The sequence below is a fragment of the Macaca nemestrina genome, chromosome 1 (genome assembly GCF_043159975.1).
Source record: "Macaca nemestrina isolate mMacNem1 chromosome 1, mMacNem.hap1, whole genome shotgun sequence".
Classification (NCBI taxonomy): Eukaryota; Metazoa; Chordata; class Mammalia; order Primates; family Cercopithecidae; genus Macaca; species Macaca nemestrina.
In genome coordinates, this window is record NC_092125.1 from 134,586,166 (window position 1) to 134,605,736 (window position 19,571).

The window sequence follows — 19,571 nt, forward strand, 5'->3', positions numbered from 1 at the left end:
CATTAAATTTTTTGGAAATTTTAAAATAACTTTCTGTTTATTTGTAACTACCCCATTATGATATTTTGGTATAGCAGTTCAAATGGACTAAAACAGATAATTGGTACTGAGAAGTGGGGATGCTCCTGTAACAAATACCTAAAAATATGGAAGCAGCTTTGGAACTGGGTAATGGGTAGAGGCTTGAAGCATTTTGAGGTACATTCTAGAAAAAGATTGCATTGCAGTGAACAGAATATTAAAGAAAATTTTGAGAAGAAATAGAAGAAGAGAGGTGTAGAGAGAACCTCAGCCTTCTTAGAGAACATCTAAGTGGTCATGAATATGTTGGTAGAAATATAGATGGCAAAGGCCATTCTGATGAGGTCTTAGACAGAAATGAGGAATATAATATTGGAAAATTGGGAAAAGGTCATCCTTATTATAAAGTGACAAAGAACTTGGCTTAATTATGTTTATGTCCTAACCATGTGTAGAAGACAGAACTTTGAGCAATAAAATTGGATATTTGGCTGTGATAATTTTAAGCAAAGAGTTTAAGAAGCAGCATTTTTTTTTTAATTGAGTGCTTATAGTAAAATGCAAGAAGGGAGATGACTTAATAATGACATAGTTAATCAAAACGGAAGCAAAATGTAAAAATTTGGAAAATTAGCCTACCCATACTGAAGAAAATGAGACAGCTTTTTGGGAGAGAACATAAATGGTGTGACCAAACTTAATGAGTTTAGTATGGATCGACCATCCCAACAAAAGCTAGGTGATATTCATGTAGACAATGGGGAGATTTGTCAATCATCTAAACAGAGGCCAGGACATATTATCCAAGACAATGGAAGAATGACCCTAAAGCCATTTTGGAGGTAATCAAGGCTGTCCCCCTTATTACAGTCCCAGAGTACAAGGGTATGGGAGGCAAAACTATCTCAAAGAAGGAGCCACCACTGATGGTGTCACCTCATGTGGCAGACTTGCTCCCCACATTCAGTCACAGCACTCTGCAGCCACCCCAGGTGCAGCTCCAGTAAGCCAGCTGCAGTGTACATTGTGCTTAGCAAAGCTGTGAGGGTATAGCTACCTCTGTCTAGATTTCAAAGGATGCCCCAGGCAGAGCACTGCTGTTGGGAAGAGCCACCACAGAGACTCCCCACTAGGACAGTGCAGATCCATGGGAGTATGCCAACTCCACAATCCCATACAGAGCCAAGAGACTGTGATTACAGCTTGAGAGCACTGAAGGCATCTAACTTCAACCAGTGACAGTTGCAGTATGGGTAGCACCCAGCAAAGCCATGGAGTCAAGCCTGCCCACATTTGGAGGGTGAGATTTCTACACCAGTGGACCTAGAAGGCAGAGCGTCAAAGAAGATTATTCTTGAGCCTTAAGTTTTAATGTTTGCTCTCTTGGATTTTGGACTTAAGATCTGTGACTCTTTTCTTCTTTCTTGAATATTCCCTTGGGAATGAGAAGGTTTGTCCCATTCCTGCCTCACTATTGTATTTTGGATGCTTATAACTTGTTTGATTTTACAGGCTCACCGCTGGAGGAGAATTTCTCTTAGAATTAATTAACCTTGGGTCTCACCAATATTTTATTTAGATAACACCTCAGACTTTAGACTTGAATTGATGCTTGAATGAGTTAAGACTTTGTGGGCTATTGGGATGGAATAAATGTGTTTTGCATGCAAGAAAGATGTAAGTTTTGGGAGAACAGTGTGGAATGCTATGGCCTGTGTTTGTATCCCTCCAAGGATATTTTGAGATCCTAATGCCCGAGGAGATGGTATTAGGAGGTAGGACTTTTGGAAAGAGAGTAGGTCATAAGAACAGAGTCCTCATTAATAGGATTAGTGTCATTATAAGAGAAATTCCAGAGAACAAATTTGACCTTTTGCCATGTGAGGACACAGCAAAAACACATCTGTTTATAAGCCAGAAAGTGGATCTTCACTGGACACTGAATCTGCCAGTGACTTCCTTTTGGACTTCCCAGCCTCCAGAACTGTAAGAAATAAATTTCTGTTGTTTATAAGCCATCCAGTCTATGTTATTTTAGCAGTTTGAACTGACCAAAACACTCATGAAAATACAAGATACACCCCTACATTTTCTCCTAAGAGTTTCATGGCTTTACCTCCTCATTTGGATTGATGATCCATTTAGGTTGATGAATTTATATTTTCTATATGGTGTGAGGAAGGGGCCCAGCTTCATTCTTTTGCATGTGGATACTCAGTGGTCCCAGAACCACTTATTGAGATGATGATTCTTTTCCCACTGAATTTCCTTAACATCTCTGTTGAAAATCAATTAACTGCAATTGTGAAGGTTTATTTCTGGACTTTCAATTTTGATCCATATGTTTATCCTCCTGACAATATTACACTATCTTGATTACTGCAGTTTTATAATAAGTTTCAAAATTGAGAGGTGTCAGTCCTCCAACCATGTTATTTTTAAAGATTGTTTTGGCAATTCTGGGTCCCTTGTGCTTCAATATTAAGTGTAGGATCAGCTTGACGGTTTCCTTAAAAAGACAGCTGGAAACCATCCTTCTCAGCAAACTATCGCAAGAACAGAAAACCAAACACTGCATGTTCTCACTCATAGGTGGGAATTGAATAATGAGAACACTTGGACACAGGAAGGGGAACATCACACACCGGGGCCTGTTGTGGGGTCGGGGGAAGGGGGAGGGATGGCATTAGGAGATATACCTAATGTAAATGATGAGTTAATGGGTGAAGCACACCAACATGGCACATGTATACATATGTAACAAACCTGCACATTGTGCACATGCACCCTAGAACATAAAGTATAATAATAAAAAATATGTATATAAAAAAGACACCTGAAATTTTGCTAGGGATTTCATTGAATCTTTTGATCAGTTTGTAGAGTATTGCCATCTTAACGATTTTGAGTCTCCTATTCATGAAGGGGTTTTTCCATTTATTTGATCTTCTTTAATTTTTTTTGACAATGTTTAACCACTTTCAGCATATACATTTAGTATTTGCTTTGTTGAATTTATTCCTAAATATTTATTCTTTATAATGCTATTGAAATGGAATTGTATTTTTAACTTGATTTTCAGGTTGTTCATTGTTATTGTATGACATATAATTGAATTTTTAATATTGATCTTTTAAAAAAACTTTTTATTTTTTATTTTTGTGGCTACATAGTCGGTGTATGTATTTATGGGGTACATGAGATATTTTGATGGCATATAATGTGTAATAATCACATTATGGGAATGAGGTATCCATCACCTCAAGTACTTATTCTTCATGTTACAAACAATCCTACTGTACTCTTTTATTCTAAAATGCACAATTAAAATATTATTGCCTTTAGTTACTGTGTTGTGCTATCAAATACTAGATCTTATTCATTCTTTCTACCTAATTTTGTGCCCATTAACCATTCCCAGGTCCATAATCCTCCTCCCCACTACACTTCCTAGCCTCTAGCAACCATCATTCTACTCTCTATCACCATTAGTTCAATTGTTTTAACTAATTTTGCAGTGCTGTCTCAGCTCACTGCAAACTCTGCCTCCCAGATTCATGCCATTCTCCTGCCTCAGTCACCTGAGTAGCTGGGACTACAGGCACCTGCCTCCACGCCTGGCTAATTTTTTGTATTTTTTTAGTAGAGATGAGGTTTCACCTTGTTAGCCGGGATGGTCTCGATTTCCTAACCTCGTGATCCACTAGCTTCAGCCTCCCAAAGTGCTGGGATTACAGGTGTGAGCCACTGGGCCTGGCCCAATTGTTTTAACTTTTAACTCCCACAAATAAGTGAAGAACATGGGAAGCTTGTCTTTCTGTGCCTGGCTTGTTTCATTTAAAATAATGTTCTCCAGTTCTATCCCTGTTGTTGCAAGTGACAGAATCTCATTCTCTTTTATGTCTAAATAGTACTCCATTGTGTATCAATATGTTTTATTTATTCATTCATCTGTTGATGGACACTTAGGTTGTTTCCAAACCTTGACTATTGTGAATAGTGCTGCAATAAACATAGGAGTGCAGATATCTCTGCGATATCTTGATTTCCTTTATTTTTGGTATATACCTAGAAATGGGATAGCTGGATTATATTGTAGCTTTTAGTTTTTCTTCAAGGACCATTGAACTGTTCTCCATAGTGGTTGTACTAATTTACATTCTCACCAATAGTGTACAAGAGTTCCCTTTTCTCCACATCCTTGCCAGCATTTGTTATTGCCTGTTTTTTGGATAAAAGCCATTTTAACTGGGGTGAGATATCTCATTGTAGTTTTAATTTGCATTTCTCTGATGGTCAATGATGTTGAGCACTTTTGCATATATCCATTTGCCATTTGTATATCTTCTTTTGAGAAATGTCTATTCAGATTTTTTACCCATTTTGAATTGGGTTATTAGTTATTTTCTTATAGAGTTGTTTGAGCTCCACATATATTCTGGTTATTAACCGCTTGTCAGATGGGCAGTTTGAAAATATTTTCTCCTATTCTGTGGGCTGTCTCTTCACTTTGTTTATTGTTTCCTTTGCTGGGCAGAAGCTTTTTAACTTGATGTGATCCCATTTGTCATTTTTGCTTTGGTCGACAGTGCTTGTGGGGTAATAGTAATCATTTATCCTATAACCTTGCTTAACTTGATTATTACTTCTTATAGTTTTTAAATGGTTTATTTAGGATTTCAACAAGCAAAACCAAGTAATCTATAAATAGAGATAGTTTCATATCTTTTCCAATGTAGATTACTTTTATTTTCTAGTTGTATTTGTCAGGAGTTTTCTACAGAAACAAATAATACAGGATATCTGTCTGTCTATCTATCCATCTTTCTATCTGTCTATCTATCTATCTATCTATCTGTCTATCTATCTATCTATCTATCTATCTATCTATCTATCTATCTATCTATCTTCTATCTATCTAACTTTATAAATAAAGAGGTATATTGTTAAGTCATTGGCTTATGTGATTATGGAGACAGACAGATCCTAATATCTACAGTTGGCAAGATGGAGACACAGGGGAGTCACTTGCGAATTTGCAGTATGAGTTTGAAGGCCTGAGAACCAGGATTGTTGATGGTATAGTACATTCCAAAGGCCAGCAGTCTCCAAACCCAGAAAGAAGCTGATGTTTCAGTCTGGAGTCCAAAGGCAGTGAAAAAGCAATGTTCCATCTCGTAGGCAGTTATGCAAGAAGAGTTCACTCTTAGTCAGACTTTTTGTTTGATTTAGGCCTTCAACTGATTGGATGACACCCACCCACATAAGGAGGGAAATCTGCTTTATTTGGCCTACAAATTTAAATGTATTTGGTCTACTCATCTCCTCGGTCTACTTTATTCAGTCGACTAATTTAAATGTTAATCTCTTTAAACAATCTCACAGACACACCCAGAATAATATTTGATCAAATATCTGGGCACCCCATGGCCCAGTCAAGTGGATACATAAAACTAACCATCATAAACTACCATTTGTCAACTGCACCTGTGATTTTGTGATATAATAAGAAGTTAATAGTTGCTTTCTATCCCTGATTCCTGGGTAGTTCTCCTAAACACCTTGTAATTTCTGAAGTGATTTTCCTGGTTGCCAGGAGAATCAAATATGTGATAAGAAGGTTGAAATTTTCAGCCCTACCCTCTAACCTCTAAGTAGGGGAGAGAAGCTGCAAATTGACTTAATCACAAATGACCAATGATTTAATAAATCATGCCTATGTAATGAACTTCTCATAAAATCCCAAAGGCTGGAATTCAGAGAGCATCCAGGTTGGTGAACACGTGAAGGCGCTTAGAGAGTTGTGTTCCTAAAAACAGTGTGGAAGCTCCACAATCTGCCCCCGTACCTCACCCTAATTGTTTCTTCTATCTGACTGTTTCTGAATTTTATCCTTTTATAATAAACTGGTAACCTCGTAAGTAAATTTTTCCCCAAATTCTGTATTTCTACCAAATTATTAAAACTGAGTATGGGGCATGGGAACCCCTGTTCTATAGCCAAGTTGTACAGTTGTTGTGGGTAACCCAAGGAGACACTGCTTGCAATTGGCATCTGAGATGATAGGAAGTAGTATAGTGGAACTGAGCCCTTAACCTGGGGATACGATGCTAACTCCAAGTAGATAGTCGCAGAATTGCATTTAATCAGATGACATCCAGTTGGTGTTTGTTGGATAATTAAATTGATTTGTTGTGGAAAATAAAACCACACACACACACACACACACACACACACACACACACACACACACATCCCATGACAGGAGTGAAGTACTGAGAGTGTTGGGAATGTATAGAAGAAAACCAGAGCTTTCCCTTTTCAGCACTCATATGTATCACCTCATTTTAAACCATGCTTAATCTCCAAATAAAGACAATAACAAGGTCATAATTCCATTTAACATGATACTACTGTCCTGCATACAACTGTACATTCACTAACCCCTTTTCCAGAGGATACGGTAAAGTCCTTGAGTGATGATTACTCTTCTTTATATCCTGTAATTTTACTACGATGTAAAATTAACATTATCTGAATACTATGATATAAACTCAGTGTATCTTATGTTACATGATAAAAGAGTAAGAAAGGAAAGAAAGCAAAGACATTTGTTTTAAAATCATGATAAATTATGTCCTCATTTTTATAATTGGTCTTGTGGTTGTAGCTGAAATTTGTAACTACCTTCTTCCATACCCATTCCCTTTGCCTTTCAGCAAGCACCTCAACTGGTCATGGTTCTTTTCCTGGTGGGATGATCCAAACCTTCATTCCTGAAGGGTCTGGACCATTAGTAATACTATCTCATTTGGATTGTTGTAGTTTTCCATTGACTTTAATCACAGGACATGGTTATAATAAGATATACCTAATGAATCTCCTACATGCTGGACACACTCTTTCTTACCTCCATTGTGGAGTAGTAGTCCAATTTCTTCTGGTAGTTAGGATCAATCACCCCACACAGCAAGGTAACTCTCTTCTTTGCCTGCTGGTTTAGAGGCATGAGGAGCCCCAAAGTGGCTGGGCAGCAGTCTTAACATCCAGTTTCGTTGGTCTGTGTCTTCTTTTAGGCCAGTACCATGTTGTTTTGGTAACTATAGCTTTGTGGCATAATTTGAATTCAGGCAGTGTGATTCCTCCAGTTTTGTTCTTTTTGCTTTGGATGGCTTTGGCTATTCTGAGTTTTTTGTGGTTCCATATAAATTTTAGGATGATTTTTTCTATTTCTGTGAAGAAGGTCATTCATATTTTGATAGGGATTACATTGAATCTGTAGAGTGCTTTGGGTAATATGGGCTTTTTAACAATATTGAGTCTTCCAATCCATGAACATGGAATTTTTTTTTTTTTTTTTTGGGTGCCCTCTTCAATTTCCTTCATCAGTGTTTCATTCTTTTCATTTTGGAGATCTTTCATTTCTTCGGTTAAGTGAATTCCTAGGTATTTAATTTTTTGTGTGGCTATTGTAAATGGATTTACTTTTTTATTTCTTTTTCACATTGTTCAACGTCGGCATATAGAACTACTACTGACTTTTTAATGTTGATTTTGTATACTAGAACTTTACTGAATTTGTTTATCAATTATAATAGTGTTCTTATGGAGTCTAGGTTTTTCCAAATATAAGATCTTATCGCCAGCAAACAAGGATAATTTGATTTCTTTCTTTCCAATGTGGATGCCCTTCATATATTTTTCTTGTCTGATTGCTCTAGCTAGGACTTTTAGTACTATGTCAAATAACAATGGTGACAGTGAGCATCTTGTTGTGTTCCAGGTCTTTGAGAAAAGGCTTTCAGTTTTTCCTCATTCAGTATGATACTAGCTGTGAGTCTGTCATAAATGGTTTTATTATGTTATGTTCCTGTTGTACCCAATTATTTAATGCTTTTTTTAAATCATGAAGGGATGTTTTGAATTTTACCGAATGCTTTTTCAACATCAACTGAAATGACATATGGTTTTTATCATGCATTCTGTTGATATAATGTATCATGTTGATTGATTTGCATAGGTTGAACCATTCTTACATCCAAGAGATAAAAATCCCACTTGGTCATGATGAATGATCTTTCTAAAATATTGTTGAATTTGGTTTGTTAGTATTTTGTTGAGGATTTTTGCATCAATATTCATCAGAGATATTGGCCTGTAGTTTTCTTCTTGTGTGTCTTTGTCTGGTTTTTGTATCAGGGTAACACTGGCTTGTAGAATGAGTTTGAAAGTGGTCCCTACTCCTCTATTTTCTGGAATAGTTTGAGTAGAATTAGTATTAGTTCTTCTTTAAATGTCTGGTAGAATTCAGAAGTGCAGCCATCAGGTCTCAAGCTTTTCTTTACTGGAAGACTTTTTACCATGTCTTCAATCTCATTATTTGTTATTGGTCTCTTCAGGTTTTGGAAATCTTCCTGATTCAATCTTAGTAAGTTGTATGTATCTAGGAATTTGTTAATTTCTTCTTGATTTTCCAATTCATTGGCATGTGGTTGCTCATAGTAGTCACTAATAATCCTTTGAATTTTTGCAATATCAGTTGTAATGTCTCCTTTTTCATTTCTGACTTTATTTGGATTTCCTCTCTTTTTCTCTTAGACTGGCTAAATATTTGTCAATTTTGTTTAACTTTTCAAAAAACAAACTTTTTATTTGATTGTGCTTTTGTATTTTTTTCATTTCAATTTCATTTATTTCTGCTTTGATCTTCATTATTTCTTTTCTTTTACTAATTTGAGGTTTGGTTTGCTCTTGCTTTTCTAATTCTTTAAAATGTATTGTTAGATTGTTTATTTGAAGTTATTTTTCTTTTTTGATGTAGGCGCTTATAGCTATAAGCTTCCTTCTGAGTATTGTTTTTGCTGTAGCACATAGATGTGGGTATGTTGTGTTTTCATTATCATTTTTTTCATGAAATTTTTCAATTTTCCTCTTACTTTCTTCATTGACCCACTGGTCATTCAGGAGCATACTGTTTTACTTCCATGTATTTGTACAGTTACCAAATTTTCTCTTGTTATTGATTTCTAGTTTTATTTCATTGTGGTCAGAAAAGATGCTTGACATTATTTCATTTTTTCTCAACGTTTTAAGATTTATTTGTGGCCTAACATATGGCCTACCATTGAGAATAATCCATGCACTGAGAAAAAGAATGTATATTCTGCAGCTCTTGGATGAAATGTTCTGTAAATATCTACTAGATCCATTTGGTCTGTAGTGCAGATTAAGTCTGATGTTTCTTGTTGATTTTCTGTCTGGAAGATCTGTCCAATGCTGAAAGTGGAGTGTTGAAGTCTCCAGCTATTATTGCATGAGGGCCCATCTGATTCTTCAGCTGTAATAATGTTTCCTTTATATATCAAAGTACTCCAGTGTTGGGTGCATATGTATTTAAAATTGTTATTTCCTCTTGCTGAATTGACCCCTTATCCTTATATGTCTCTTCTTATAGATTTTACCTTTTTTGTCTCTTCTTATAGTTTTTGCCTGGAAATCTATTTTTTTCTGATATAAGCATAGCAACTCCTGCTCTTTTTTTGGTTTCCAATGGCACGGAATATCTTTTTCTATCCTTTTATTTTCAGTGTATATGTGTCTTTTTGGATGAAGTGTGTTTCCTGTAGGCAATAGATCAATGGGTCTTGTTTTTTCATCCATTCAGTCAGTCAATGTCTTTCTATTGGAGAGTATAGTCTATTTACATTCAACGTTATTATTGATGAGTAAAGACTTGCTCCTGCCATTTTGTTATTTGTTCTCTGGTTGTTTTGTAATCTTCTTTTTCCTTTTTTTTTTCCTTCTTGTCTTCCTCTAGCAAAGGTAATTTTTCTTTGATGGTATGATTTGTTTTCTTACTTTTTATTTTTTGCATGTCCATCGTATGTTTTTTGGGTTTGAGGTTACCATGAGGTTTGCAAATACTGTATAAAATACTCATTATTTTAACCTGATGGCAACTTAACACTATTTGCATAAACAAATGAAAAGAAAACTAAACAACAACAACAACAAAAACTCTATGCCTTAACTTTATTTCCTCACCTTTTAAATTGTTGTTTCTATTTACATCCCATTGTACTGACTTTGCCTTGAAATGTTGTTGTAGTTATTATTTTTGAATGGTTCACTTTTTAGTCTTTCCACTTAGGATAAGAATAGTTTACACACCACAGTTACACTGTTAGAATATACTGTGTTCTTCTGTGTACTTACTGTTACCAGTGAGTTTTCTATCTTCAGGTGATTATTTATTGCTCGTTAATGTCCTTTTCTTTCTGATTGAAGGGCTCCCTTTAGCATTTCTTGTAGAACGGGTCCAGTATTGATGAAATCCCTCTGCTTTTGCTTGCCTGGGAAAGTCTTTATTTCTCTTTTATGTTTGAAGCATAATTTCACTGGGCATACTTTTCTACAGTAAAAGTTTTCTTCCTTCAACACTTTGAATATGTCATGCCACTCTCCTGTTCTGTAAGGTTTCCACTGAAAAATCTGCTGCCAGGCACATTGGAGCTCCATTGTATGTTATTTCTTTCTTTTCTCTTGTTGCTTCTAGAATCCTTTCTTTATCTTTGACTTTTGGGAGTTTGATTATTAAATTCCTTCAGGTAATTTTCTTTCAGTTAAATCTGCTTGGTGTTCTATAACCTTTTGGTACTTAGATATTTATATCTTTCTTTAGATTTGGAAAGTTCTGTTATTAACCCTTTCAATAAACTTTCTAGCCCTATCTCTTTCTCTTTCTTCTCTTTAAGGTGAATAACTCTTAGATTTGCCCTTTTGAGACTATTTTCTAGATCCTATAGGCATGCTTCATTTAAAAAAATTTTTTTTTTCTTTTGTTTCCTCTGACTGTGCCTTTTCAATTAGCCTGTCTTCAGGCTCACTAATTCTTTCTTCTACTGATCAGTTCTGCTATAAAAGGACTCTGATGCATTCTTCAGTATGTCATTTTCATTTTTTAGCTCTAGAATTTGTGATTAATTATTTTTAATTATTTTATTTTAATCTCTTGTTAACTTCATCTGATAGAATTCTGAATTCCTTTTCTGTGTTATCTTGAATTTATTTGAGTTTCCTCAACACAGTTATTTTGAATTCTCTGACTGAAAGGTCATATATCTGTTTCTCCAGGATTGGTCCCTGGTGGCTTATTTAGTTTAATTGGTGATATCATATTTTTCCTGGATGGTGTTGATGCTAGTAGATGTTCTTCAGTGATTGGACATTGAAGGGTTAGGTATTTATTGTACTCTTCACTGTCTGTGATTATTTGTAGCCATCATTCTTGAGAAAGCTTTTCAGATATTTGAAGGCACTTTGATGTTGTAATCTAAGCTATTTCTTCTTTAGGGGGCATCACAGTAGTACTGTGGTTCTTACAGACTCATAGAAGTACTGCCTTGAAGGTCTTAGACAAAATCCATGAGAATTCTCTAGTTTACCAAATACAGACTATTGTTCCCTTCCCTAACTTTCTCCCAAACATAAAGAATCTCTCTCTGATCCACCTAAGACTGAGGTTGGAATGACACAAACACCCCTGTGACCACCACCACTATGACTGCATTGGGTCAGACTTGAAGCCAGCCCAGGGCTGGGCCTCGCCTAAGGCCTGTTGTAATCACTCTTTGGCTACTGCTTATGTTGATTCAAGGCCCTGGGGCTCTAAAATCAGAAGCTGACAAAGCTAGCCAGACCTGTGTCTTTCAATTCAGTTTGGCAAGGTCCCCCAAGACCCAGGTGGGTCTAGAAGTGTTGTCCAAGAGTCAGACTAGAGTCAAAACCTGGTATTTTGGTATTGTATTGTACCAATTTTATTGTATTGTGGGTTAGGTGGCACTCAAACCACACAACATAGTCCTTCTCACTCTTCCTTCCCCTTTTCAAAATCAGAACAGCCTCACCCTGTAGCCCGCCTCCCCCACCACAGGCCATAAATAGTATTGCCAGACTACTACTGATTTTCCATTAACGCCCAAGATCTCTTAAATCAGCTTGTCACGAATGCTGCCTGGCCTGAGACTCACCCTTCAGGACAGTGGGCTTCCCTCTGACTCAGGGCAGGTCCAGAAATGCCATCCAAGAGTCAAGTTCTGGAATCAGAGATCCCGAGAGCCCACTTGGTGCTCTACCCCACTGTGAGCAAGCTAGTATCTGAAGCCAGCAAGTCTCAGAGGTTCACCCAAGACCCTTGATGTAGTACCTGTGTATTGCCACTGGTTTTTCAGGGCCTAAGTTAGCAGGTGATGAAAGCTGCCAGCACTGTTTCTTTCCTTCAAGACAGCAGGCTCTTTTCTGGTCCAGGGTGTGTCTGGGAGCTAGGGCCTGGAACAGGGGCCTCTCAACTCTGTTCAGTGTCCTATCCTGCCGTGGCTGGGCTGGTATCCAAGAAGCAGGATGAAGTTCTCCCCACTCTCCCTTCTCCTCTCCTCAAGTGGAAGGAAGTGGTCTCTTTTGAAGTTTCAGGCTATACAGCTTGGAGCTAGGGGAGAGGTGATGCCAGCACTCCCTTGGCTTCCCCAGCTGGTATTTCAGTATGTTGTGTGCCGCACCCCACCCACTCCTACACTACCCTGTCTCTGGGCCTAACTCAGCTTGAGGACTTGCCTATGAGTGCAGTTCTTATGGCCTAGACTGCCTTTCAAGTTTACTTGCAGACACAGAGTGCTATAGCTCATCATGGTGAGTTTTGAGGGAACTCAATTTCAGACCACTATGATCATCAATTTCCCTCTGGCTAGGGCTGGTTTAAATGCTCCCTCTGTGGGTGAGCATCAGCTGAATTTGATCCAGTTTTCCTTCCTGCTCTAACGGGACAGTACTGAGTTCAATGCCTCACAGTTGCTGTGCTTACCCTCCCCCAGCACCCAGAGATGCTCACCACACCACACCGCTGCTGCCAGGGGTGGGAGAGGGTAGGCATCAGCAATTCAAGGCTGTTATTTTTTTAATCTCTTCAGTGCTTCTTTCAGCAATGCGAAGTTAAAACCAGGTACTGTGAGTGCTCACCTGATTTTTGGTTTGTACGAAGGTGTTTTTTTTTCTGAGTAGATAGTTGTTAACTTGGTGTCCTTGTGGCAGAGGATGATCAGTGGAGCTTTCTCTTCTTCCACCTTGCTCCGCCTTCCAAGCTCTTTTTTAAATCATGGTTTGCCTTTGCAGAGAGGGAGGGGGATTTGAGTGGCCAAAGGCAACTTTAGCTTTTATTCATAAGATGCATCAAAAAATTATCTCTAAAATTATTATAAAAAGAGAATACATTCATGTTTTCCTGGTTTATAAAGAATTTAAAATTTTTAAAATTTCTTTTGCCAAATACACCAATTCAAGCATTGTGTTTCCTAAGTACAATACTTAATTGTTCTAGCTTATTCTTTCAACTGTTGTCTCTATAAACATTCTAGTGTCTCTCGAGGCACTTTACTTCTCCCTAATACTTCTCTGTGCAGCTTAGATGTCCCGGTTCTTCATTTCAATTATTCTAATACTCAAACCCCGTTTCTTCTTTTGCTTGTGCCTCTAATGCCTCCAATCTGACAACTATTCATTTTCCCAATATTCACACCTGAGTAGCTGAGTGCTCATGGAAGAGAGAATCACTGAACCTGACAAGTCGTTACCAGTATAACTTTATAGTCACCCACTTCGACTGGGTCCTCACTGATGCTCAGTTATTCTACTGTATTTCTTTGTTCAGCTCTTGTTATTACTCCCTGCAATGACTGTTTCAAATGTCTTCTGAAACTTGCTTGCCCAGCCTCCCTTCTTACTCTCAGCAGGTGACTTTATCTTCTACTTTATAAAGAAAATAGAAGCTCCAGCTTTCAAACATAAAGACCCAGTAACGTCTGCCTACATGCAATCCTCCTTTCTTCTTTTTTTAACGGAATCCTTGTCCCACTTTTGAAAACCTGGACTTTGTCAATTCTACATATGACATCTGGAAATTTCGGGCCTATTTTGGGACTGCAGGAAGATTTATCCTGAAAACAAAACCAGCATGATGAATGCAGCAGACCAGAAATGGGAAAATATCTGAATTTTCAATGACAGTATTAAGTATTTTATTAAGTATATTTGGAGGTGACCTTATCAGACATGTCACAGTTTTGTATGAAGGATGAAATGATAAGTATCTTCGTTATTTAAGTTATTTGAATTATCCCTTTTTCTTGGTATTTACATGCCAAAGAACTCTACATTCTGAAAAATAAATACTAAATGCAAAGATATTTGGAAGTGGCTACATAAGAGATCCACTCCTAGTATACTCCTACTCAGATGTGTAGCCCTTTGGGAACCCAGCTTATTGTGACAGGTGACATGAGGTGCTCCTATTAGACCCTCACATTACACAGGACACGGACTCTTTTGTCTACTTCGATGAGGCTGAAAACTCTAAAATTCTATATTTCTGGATTGCCAAATACTTTCAAAACAAAAGTACATTTCATATGTTTTGAATACTTAATTCAACTTTTTTTCTGATACAGCGGTTGATCTGAAATACCTAATCTATTGCTGGAAACAGATACTATTATAGTTTTTAAAATTATAATAAGCTTTACTGGGCTGTAGTTTACATTGAATATGTTTCACCAACTTTATTATTACCATTATTATTTGAAATGGAGTCTTGCTCTGTCATCCAGGTTGGAGTGCAGTGTCATGATCTCAGCTCACTGCAACCTCCACCTCCCATGCAAAAGTGATCCTCCCACCTCAGCCTCCAGAGTAGCTAAGATTACAGGTGTGCACCACCATGCCTGGCTAATTTTTTTTGTAGTTTTAGTAGAGATGGGGTTTCACCATGTTGGCCAGCCTGGTCTTGAACTCTTGACCTCAGGTAATCGCCTGCCTTGGCCTCCCAAAGTGCTGGGATTACAGGCATGAGTCACCGCACCTGGCTATATTTCACCAACCTTAAATGTGTAATTTGATGAATTTTAATGATTTTATACAGTTATGTAACCATGACCAAAATTATGCTTTAGAATATTTCCATCAGTCAAAAAGTTTATTGGGAGTATTTGTCATATAAAAACCTGAATTCACTAAGTTTAAATTAAAATCATAATACATTTTTCGTATGTACATAATCTTTACGTTTACTGTATTTATAGACAATCTCTAAATAAATATTTCCTTTTACCCTCTTCTACATTATGTAAAAATTGTAGTATATTTTTGACTATATAAGCAAGGAAAGGAAAAGGACTTGTGTGAAGCCGAGCATTTTGAGACAACTGATAAAGTTAAGTCCCTTAAATGAATGCATGAGCAGATGGTTGTGTTAACTTAAAAAGAAGGTGCCTTTTGAGAGAGGAAGAGGACCAACATTATTGCAAGCTGACTGTGGTAGGCACTTACATATATCATCCCATTTTGTACTCACAAATAACTCATAACATTGATTTTTTTTTTAAAGCCACTATACCAATTAGTATGTAGGAGCTCAAAAGAAATATGCAAATTATCCCAGCTCACAGGGTTAGTAAGCAGTAAAACTGAGGTATGAAAACAGATTTACTTACAAAGTGCTTTCTTTCTATTTCATATGATCATCCTGTGTATTGGAAGTAAAACAGACAATAAGTTCTTTGAAGATAGAAACTCTGCCCAAGGCACCATTGGGTTTGTGTGTGTGTGTGTGTGTGTGTGTGTGTGTGTGTGTTAAGTGGGGGGCATCCATGTGAGGTCTGATAGGATTTCTTGCAGGAGGTAACATCTAAGCTGAAACTTATCAGGAAAATACGGACACTCGCTGTGAGGAAAGTGAGCGGTAAAGGTGAGAAGTGAGTTCTAGGAAGAAGGAATTAGATGTGTAAAGGCACAGAAATAAAGAGAAGCATTCTTCAGGAATTTAGCAAGAAGGGAATTGTGGGAGAAGAATTTAGAAAGGCAGATAACATGTTGGTCATTTAACAACAGATATCCCACCCAGAAGTATGTCTTGGATAGGATGGATCTGTTAGAATTGCATGTGGGTGCATATTGACCATAGTGGCTGCATAATGTCTGGAATAACTTTAACAAGTAAGGAGTTATTATTATTGTTGTTGTTATTTTAGACAACGAGAAGTCAGGCATTCCCAATATTAGGTAGCTGGTCAAGGTTGGATGATTCTTCTAGCTGCAGGCTTGGCCATCCTTACTTAACATGTGACTTCTGTTCTTCAGGTTTTATGATGACTGCTTTACCTTTATATATTGAATCTGCATTTTAGTTAGGAAGAAGTAGGAAAGGCAAAGAGTAAAATGTAAATATCATCAATCTGTCCTTTCTCTTCAAAATCAGGGAAAGACATTATGTTTTTAGAAGCATGAATAAGTGTTTTTGGAAGCACTTATATCTTATTAAATACATCTGTGTCATAAGGTCATCCCTAGCTGCAGAGGAGTCTGGAAAATTCAGTTGTTGTTTTGTTTTTTGTTTTTTGTTTGTTCGTTTGTTTTCTTACTTTTAATTAGGCAGTCTGGATTTGTTAGTAAGATCTTGAATAAATATCCAATAATATTCACAGTACCCAACATAAGAACTCTTTAATAAATAACTGTTAAAAAGTTCTTCAGAAAATACTTCCTAAATGTTACTTTCAGAAAAATATGGAAAAGGTGAAATCCATAATAGGAAAGTAGACCTTCTTCAAGGTCACTTTTGGGTGTCTGGGGTGCCCTCAGCATAAACCATGAGGTATCATAGCAAACTCACCCCTTGATAATTTGTGTCACTGGATAGTAAGAAATAATACTCCATGACAAGCAATTCAACCAGAAAGATGGATTTTCTACCTTAATTGAGTTTCAAATTCCTGATGGGAAGTATCTGATATACTATGTGTCACAACTTGCAGATAGTATAGGGGATCTATACTGGCAACTAGAGTGATAGGCAATAGGGATTCATTCATTAATTCATTAAGCATTTTTAAGTGGATGCCTTTTGGTATGTTAGATCATGGCTGGGGCAATAGTGTACTATTTTCAACAATTACTCTCCCCTCGCCCCTGTAGTCATATTTTTTGGCTACTCCTTTTAATTTTTCTTAAAAAATTTTGGTCTGTTTCATTAGTATGCATGACCTGTATTGCAATGTTATTCAACCTTCTTATTCTACTAACTCCTATCTCTGTTTCCTTCATGACAGATTATATTCGATTGGATTTTGTGGACTCTGTGCTCCTGATTATTCTCTTATCTCTGAGTGTTCCTCTTTACTCTTTGTAAGACTTTTCTTCCTCAACCTCTCCTTAAATGTCAGTGCTACTCAGAATTTTGTCTTTTACCTCCTTTTCTCTGCACAAACTCTCCCTCAGTTATATCATCCACTTAAAGGGTTTCAATTGTTTCTATAAATCAACAACAGTTAAATGTATACTTTGATTTTTTTTTTCTTTTAATCTTCAGATTAATACCTCTAACTCTCTGCAGGTCACCTCCCCTTTCAGAATCATTGATCTTAACATTTTCCAAGTTAAATTCAGAGATACTTGCAGATCTATGGTTGTATGGATCCAGCAGTTCCTACACAATAATCCCTTCCTCTTATTGCTGTAGTCCCTTCCCCTACTTTCTGCAATGATCCTTTTGAATAAAGTTTCTCCTTACTAAATGAGAATTTATCTTTTATTTGATAATTAATGGTTCCGTGCCTTCAAGGAAGTGCTGACCACCCCTTGGATCCCACTGTCTTCATCCAAGTATCCATGCTGGTTCTGGAAGCCCTTGTGTCCTTTCCTGGTGGGAGAAATCAGGATCCATGGTGATGCATCACAACTCCTCATCTAATCCAGTGCTCAGGACACTTGTCTGTTGTAGCATCAAACTAAGAAGTTACTTTTCTTCTTTGTGGCAAAGAGATTTTCCTTCACCCCCTTCTGTGTAGCCTCTTCTGTGTATTGAGGAATTCCTAATCTGGGGATTACAGATGACAATTTCCTTAGCTTCCAGAACCTCAGAGATTGTGTGGTGGGGTTCCCTTTTCCCTTGGCTCTCTGACTTTGTCTTAACTATATGATAATTCAACGAGTAACTCTCATTATGACTCCTTCTTTCCTCTTCTTCTCTGTTGACTACATGTGACAACATGCTTCACCCTATGGCACTGACTCAGTTTAATATCCTCAGAAACAGTCACATTTTACCAAAAGCAGTTTAGAACATAATGATCTCTTTGCAAAACTTGAGAACTTCCCAAATTGGCTCATCTGACATCTTGAGAGCTCCCCCTTTCCATCATTCCTGTTACCCTTTCTTCCTTTCACTACATCAGACCTTAATTATTTCTAATATTCCCAGAAATTAATGAAAGTAAGCTTATTTTGCAAAACTTGATCTCAACAGTAGTTATGTTTGTATGTAATATATCACATCAAAGTTTCTAAGGTCTTTCATGAATTTAAAACCGTAGACTTATGTAAATTAATTATGCAAGTTATGCAGGTTGTGTTTTTGTTAAGAAACAAGAAGAGTAATTTTGATCTAAAGTAAAATGACTAGTCATTCCAGGATGAGAAAGAGGGAATTATAGCACAAAATGCGAATGGATATGAAAGGTTGTAGGAGGTTTGCAGAAAAAAATAAATAAAAATAAGGAATTTTATTTCTTGTACAAAGCTAAAATTTGATGGGTTTATTTATAGGATTTGTTAAAGAAGATTTAGTATTAAACTTCATACTGATAGAAAACTACAATTTGGTTTTCTCTTCACTTAAAAATGACAACAGTTTTTCTTCAATTAGTGTTCTGCTCTTTATAAGAGATTGTAAATAGTTTTTATTTACTTGCTGAGTAAGAAAAGATTCTGCATCCTATCAGAAAAATTTCCTGAGCTTATATTGACGTTAATTCATTATTTCCCTCCCCAAGCATGATTTTCCGCTTGTTTCCCTATTACAGCAAATGGCATGACTATCAAACTAATCAGCCAAGTCAGAAACCTAGATGTAAATGCTCCGTCTCCCTTCTCATCCCCATCATCTAATATGCCAAAAGATTCAATTGATTCTCTCTTTAAAAGTATTTTGAGACTGTCCAAAAATACACATTTCAGTATAATCAGCACATTCTATCCCTGCAGTGAAGCAACAGAGGAACGGAAGAACCCAAGTCATAAGATGCAACTGCATTGATTTGCCATAAGACATCACTCTCACAGGGGTGGAAGACTGCAGTGTGTACTTGTTCATGTTGGCAGACCAACTTGGGTATCAGAAAGTGATATTTTACAATGAATAAAGGAAGTTAGAGGAACAATTTGTTCAATAGTATTAGGCTAAGTAAGAAACTGGGACATAATACAGCTATGATAAAGTGAGAGTGGTCTTTTGATGCAAATGGAAAGATTTGAAGTAACTGACTATAATTTCACACATTTATCTCAACAATAGGGATGGCATGCCACTGAAATGTAAAATACTTGGGGTTCAGGGGCTGAGACTCTCCATTCCCTAAATGTTACTTAGATGGTCATAGATTATGCTTGCTTCTCTTACTCTGATTTTTTAAAAAACCTATCTGACCCATCTTCTCTGACCAATATGTAAC